The sequence below is a fragment of the Lygodium microphyllum genome, chromosome 29 (assembly GCF_053477565.2).
Source record: "Lygodium microphyllum isolate KBCC chromosome 29, Lygodium_microphyllum_v1.1.10, whole genome shotgun sequence".
NCBI classification, from domain to species: domain Eukaryota; kingdom Viridiplantae; phylum Streptophyta; class Polypodiopsida; order Schizaeales; family Lygodiaceae; genus Lygodium; species Lygodium microphyllum.
This window is the reverse complement of record NC_141163.1, coordinates 66,366,969-66,372,968: the sequence shown is the minus strand read 5'-3', so window position 1 is coordinate 66,372,968 and position 6,000 is coordinate 66,366,969.

Below are 6,000 nucleotides of genomic sequence, written 5' to 3'. Positions count from 1 at the left end.
TATGTATGTGAGAGTGATGTAGGTATTGTAGCCATTACTATATATGTGGATGATTTGATCGTTGTGAGTGATAGTAAGACAAGGAGGATTGACCATGTGAAAGGTCTCCTAAAGACAAAATTTGAGATGAAGGATTTGGGAGAGCTACACTAAGTTTCTCAACGTATAAATAATCAAGACTCCAGAGGGTATATGGTTGTCACTGAGATAGTATGCATTGTATATGTTTAAAGAAGTATGATATGGCTAATAACAAGTCTATTTCTATGCCTTTGGATGTCAATGCTAAGATTAGTACACATAAGGGTAACTTAATTGAGGATGTCACTATATATCAAAAGAGTGTAGATAGCCTTATTTATTTGATGATCACAAGGCCATACCTAAACTACACTATTGGTTTGGAAAGTCAATTTTTGCAACTTCTATGGAGGCCACATTTAGATGTAGTGGGATGCACATTGCATTATGTCAAGTCTACATTGGATTATACCTTATTCTATGGTGTAGGTTTACCATTGGACTTGCATGATTATACAGATACATATTGGATTGGTAGTATATCAAGCAGGAGGTCTAACATGGGTTTTATGTTTTTCTTTAGTAGTGCTACTATTACTTGGAGCAGTAAGAAATAGTTAGCATTTGCCTTGTCTAGTATAGAGGCAGAGTATAGAGGTGTTGCAATTATAGCATGTGAGATAGCTTGGCTATGCAAGCTACTTGGTGATTTGGAGATATAGTTGGACAAGAAGGTTATCATCTACTGTGATAACCTTAGTAGCACTTCATTAGCTAGGAACCTATTATATCATATGCATACCAAACACATAGAGGCCCATTACCATTTCATTCGGGAGGAGGAGGTTATGGCAGGTGCTATTGACTTAGTTTATGTGAGTATAGAGGATCAAGTTATTGACATTTTCACCAAGTGATAACCTTAGTAGCACTTCATTAGCTAGGAACCTATTATATCATATGCATACCAAACACATAGAGGCCCATTACCATTTCATTCGGGAGGAGGAGGTTATGGCAGGTGCTATTGACTTAGTTATGTGAGTATAGAGGATCAAGTTATTGACATTTTCACCAAGGCCTTAGGAGTTGAGAACCTTCAGTGCTTTAGGACTATGCTTAGAGTTCACAAGCTCATGCTAAGCTTGAGGGAGAGTGTTGAGATATTGAGCTCTACGTGAGCTCGCATCCATTATGCACCTTAGTGATATGGCAATATATTACTCATTGGCATTTTATGTGATCAGCATGAGGATATGCCAATGACTCTATAGTTGGACTGTGAGAGTAGAATTTAACGACCCATGACGTGCCAAAAGGGAGCAAATTAATGTAAATTTTAAGTGGGAATTTAAAGCTGATGGAAGTGGAACATGAAGATTCTCGACAATTTTAGAGACTAAGGAAGATAGAAATGCAAAACTTTAGCCATTGCGATGGTTGTGGATTTTTAGTAATTTTTTCAATGGCAGGATTAAAGACAAAGGGCTTCTTGCCATTTGGGATGTCAAGTTGGTTAAGCAGGATTTTATGAATTTGAAAGCGAGCATTGGATGGAAGAGATGCGTGAAGCCGGACATTGCTAAGGTGGAAATGGACCAACCAAAGGGGGGAAAGTGGGCATGACCCTTTAGGGAGCCAATGGCCCCCCCAACAAAAGCATTTGTAATGTGCGAGGGGGGGGGGGGTTGAAACGATGCAAAAAAAACGACGCCCCCCCTGTTGGCGACGATTTGGGGAGAGGGGGGCTATGGAGGCTACACACAAGTCATGAAACAGATCATGGAAATGATCTTATGCAATTATTCACTTCTCATCACCAGTCTTTGATCAAAAAAATGGCTACATGGTGGTGGAGTTGGAAAACCTGTCTTTCTCTATCCTCCCTCCTCTCTCCTCTTGATGGCTATTCACACACATGATTCAATGGAAGAAAGGGAAGGAGTTGGATGCGAGATGTTGATGGAATAATGGAACTGAAGTGAAGGAGATCATAGATCAGAGTTGGAGAGAGTGTCAACAGCCATTAATGAGCAACCTCCCAACCATTAAATACGCACCTCCAAAACTGGGTTTCTATGCAGAAGCAATCATTTCATTCATTTTATGAAAGATGTTTGATGAAATTGTTTGTAAATGGATGCCTTTGATTGAAAATGCTGAAATTTATCAAAAATCTGAAAGAAAACCAAAAAATTTAGTCATTTAATAATTTGCATCAAAACACACAAAATCCGCAATTATGCGATTTTCATGAAAATGATAAAATTTAGGGGTTTTGTTGTGATTTTGGGATTCATATGGAGTAGAAATGGACATAAAATCAATTTTCAAAAATTGTGATCAATTCCAACTCATAAATTATAAATACTAAATTTTTATTTAATTAAATAAAGAAAAATAGTGAAAAATAGAAAATTTTAGTATTTTTGTGCTTAAAATTTAAGAAAAAATATGTTTTATATATGTGAATATATGGCATGGCTGTAGCATGAGGGATAAGCCTCAATTTAATAGTGTCTTCATGTTAAAGTCTGTTTTTATTGCTTTTTACAAGAAAAACACATTTAAAAAACTGCTCTTTACACGTATAAATCATGCATAACCTAAATGGTAGGGGGAAAGAGGGGTTTTGATGCTGATTGGTTGTTGATAACATTTGAAATTTTGATCTATTTTTTTGTGCACACCATATAGGGCATTTATAAATTAAGTTTAAAGGGGTTACTTCACAATACTGATTTATGAATCATAAAATGTTTGAGCACTATGGCATTCACAATTGCATTGTGCATATCACATGGTGTAATCCTTGGATGCATTGCAATTGGTTTTTTATACATATGACCCACGTTGAGTTGTGAGATACCTAAGCTGTAGGTTTAGGCGATCGAGTTCCTTGGAAAACTGTTAAGTGAGGAAATATCTTATCTTGTGGAACATTTTAAATAAGAGTGGAATTTGTGACACCTATGTTATTTGTGTTAGTGGGGCATCGAGGGGCCAATCCGTGAGGTGTAGGAGAGCTGCAGTGGGGCCATGGCATTCAATCGAGGGATGCCTCCTTCTGTTTGTGATTACAATGTATTTTATATTGATCTATATGTAAGGACTCCCTTTGAGGAGTATGGGGCTTAACCCTTGGACTATAATTTAAAACAAATGTGAGATTCACGATAACAGTTAGGGTAGTGTGTTCCTTAGACACTCCTGGCTATGAAGCCAAGGGGGTGTGTTCTTTGAGTACAGAGAGGTCTGCGGCTAGTGCTTATAGCTAGTGTTGGGTGCTTGTTTTAGGTCTTGATAGGTGGTGCATTTACCGAGAGCCACTATTAAGTGGCGGTTCTTGAATCTCGATAAATTGGGGCCAATTCATTGGTGTATGCCAAAAATCACTGAGATAGACTCACAAGACCATCAAGGCGCGCTTCAAAAGTAAGAAAGAGCTGAATGAACTAGATGGTAGGCTCAAATAAATAGAAGATATTCTTAGCAAAAAGAGTGGTCCACCATTAGGGGGAGGAAGCTCTAGTACTTCCCCCCTTTCAATCACTCCAACCATCCACTTCAAGTGGGGTGATAGTTCCGGTTGTTTGAACTCCTTTAGCAAATCTAGTTGTTACCATGGCGGTGCAACCCATTGCAATGTCCATGGTGAGTATACCAAAAAACGGAAGGAGGTATTTTGTAAGTTGAAAATATATATTCCTATTCCAGCTATTGCTCAGTTGCAATATTTTTTGAATGGGCTAGACTTTAATATTCAAGTGCAGTTGAGCAGTGTTGCTCTTGTTGACATTGATACGGCTATTACACAAGTAGAAGAGGTAGAATCGCGATTACAAGTGGCTTATGTCTCTAAGTCAAACTCAAATCTAAGTTTAGGGTTTGAAAATAATTTAGTGCTGATGAATGGAGGTCAAGGGATACCCATAAGTCCTCCTAATGGGAAAGGAAGCATAATCCCAAATGTGCCCATGTTGCTAGCTTCTCCTAGTGTGACCATGCCTATGACTAGTTAGATGGCTCCATTGACTATTGGAAGCCCAATGAAAAATCCTACCATTGTTCCAAGGAATCAATAGTCAATCCCTAATCAAGTGGTTAGGCCAATGGAATGATAGGTAGACGATAGCGACTATGAGTCAAGTGCCTCGAATGTCCTTTGATGGAAAAGTTAAGAATATGATGAAGCACTACACTGAAATAATTAGCAAACAATATAGACAAGTAGCTGTTAATGTCAATTTCCTTAAGAAGAAATAGAATTTGATAGTGGTGTGGTGGCCAACATTTCCCTAGGAATTTTCCAAATGTTAAATGTGACGTATGTGGGAAGTCCGACCATTTAGCTAGTACATGTTAGAGTAAGATTAGCTCTCTCTAGCAAGGAAGTAAACAACCACATCCAATGAATTTTCGAGCACAAGGGAATAATCTCCAGCACAATGAAGGACCGAAACAAATATTACAAAGAGGGAAAGCTATGGTAGAGGAGCTACCTAGTGGCAATGGAGTTAGCCTTGTAGAAGCTATTTGTGTCAATGGTACTAAAGCTTCTAATCTATGGGCTAGTTGGAAAATTCAAAGGGTAAAGAGGTTGACAAAGCCAAGGCAAAACCTGTCAATGGAAACCTCAAGCAAGATGATAAGGGGATGCAAGTCCTTAATCCCAATATGGAAGGTAGATCTCTCAAGGCCATAGATGGTAAAACCAACCCTAAGAAGGATAAATAGTCACCAAAGAAGAGGGAAAAACCCAAGAAAGAAGCACCAAAGCAGGTTCAAAGACCAAAGGAGAGAATGGTCTGGTGAGAAAAGCGAACTCTATCATGAATTTGATTTAGTGGGTTCTCTTTGAGAAGTTAAGCTAGATGTAAATATTCTACAATTGATTAAGTTATCTCGAGGAGTGTGCAATGAATTTAAGAAGATTCTACCCATAGGGTATATCATTGACCCCTTGGGAATAACATGAGTAGGAGATGATTGGCTTGAGCATGCTGAAAAGCATTGCCAAAGGGTAGCAACATATGTTGATGGAATATTAGTGGACCGTGCTATTGTGGACACAGGATCCTCTGTCAACATTATAAGTTCAGAATTGATGGAGAGACCGGGACTAGGAATTAAAAAACATGCCTCCACAATTCTTCAAATGGTTGATGATAGTTTAAGACAATCTGAAGGTTGCATCACTAAAGTCATTGTGACCGTTGCCAATGTAGAGTGCATTCTCGAATTTAGGGTCATTAGGTTTGTAGGTGACCTAGCTATCAAGTATTGCTAGGCAGGCCATGGATCTTACAAGCAGATTGTTAGGTTGATATACCCCCTGGGCAATTGATCTTTGGTTGAGGTGCTAGACATGTAGTAGTAGATGCTTATCTTGAATCTCCCTAGAGTGAGAGAGTTCCTTTATCATCATCAGAGTTTGATACGCTAGATGCTCTATCTACTAGTGAGACCTCATCAAGTGATGAATCCAGTGAGGGGTCCACTACGCAAGAGACCTACCAAGTGACTTTGAATGAGCCAATAGAGGCTCAGGAGAGGATAAGGGATGCAAATGTAATTGAGCTTGACCTTGGTATGATGAATGATTCACAACCAATTAAATTAGGGTCTATGATCAGCTCGGAAGAAAGGAAGGATTATGTGTCCTTGATTAAAGAATTTCATGATATCTTTGCTTGGAGTTATGAGAGTTGAAAGGCATTCCTTCCAACTTGGCTATTCATACGATTCCTTTGAAGCAAGGTAGCCGCCATGTGTGATAGAAAGTAAGGCATATGCCTTTCAAATTAAGGGACAGGCTATTCAAAGAATTGACAAAGTTACGAAAGGATGGTCTGATATTTTCGGCTCAACACATGGAATGGTGTTCACCAGTTGTTATCAAGAAGAAGAAGAACAATCCAATTCAGCTTTGCGTAGATTTAGAGAGCTTAATAAGCAGATGATTAAGGATTACTACCC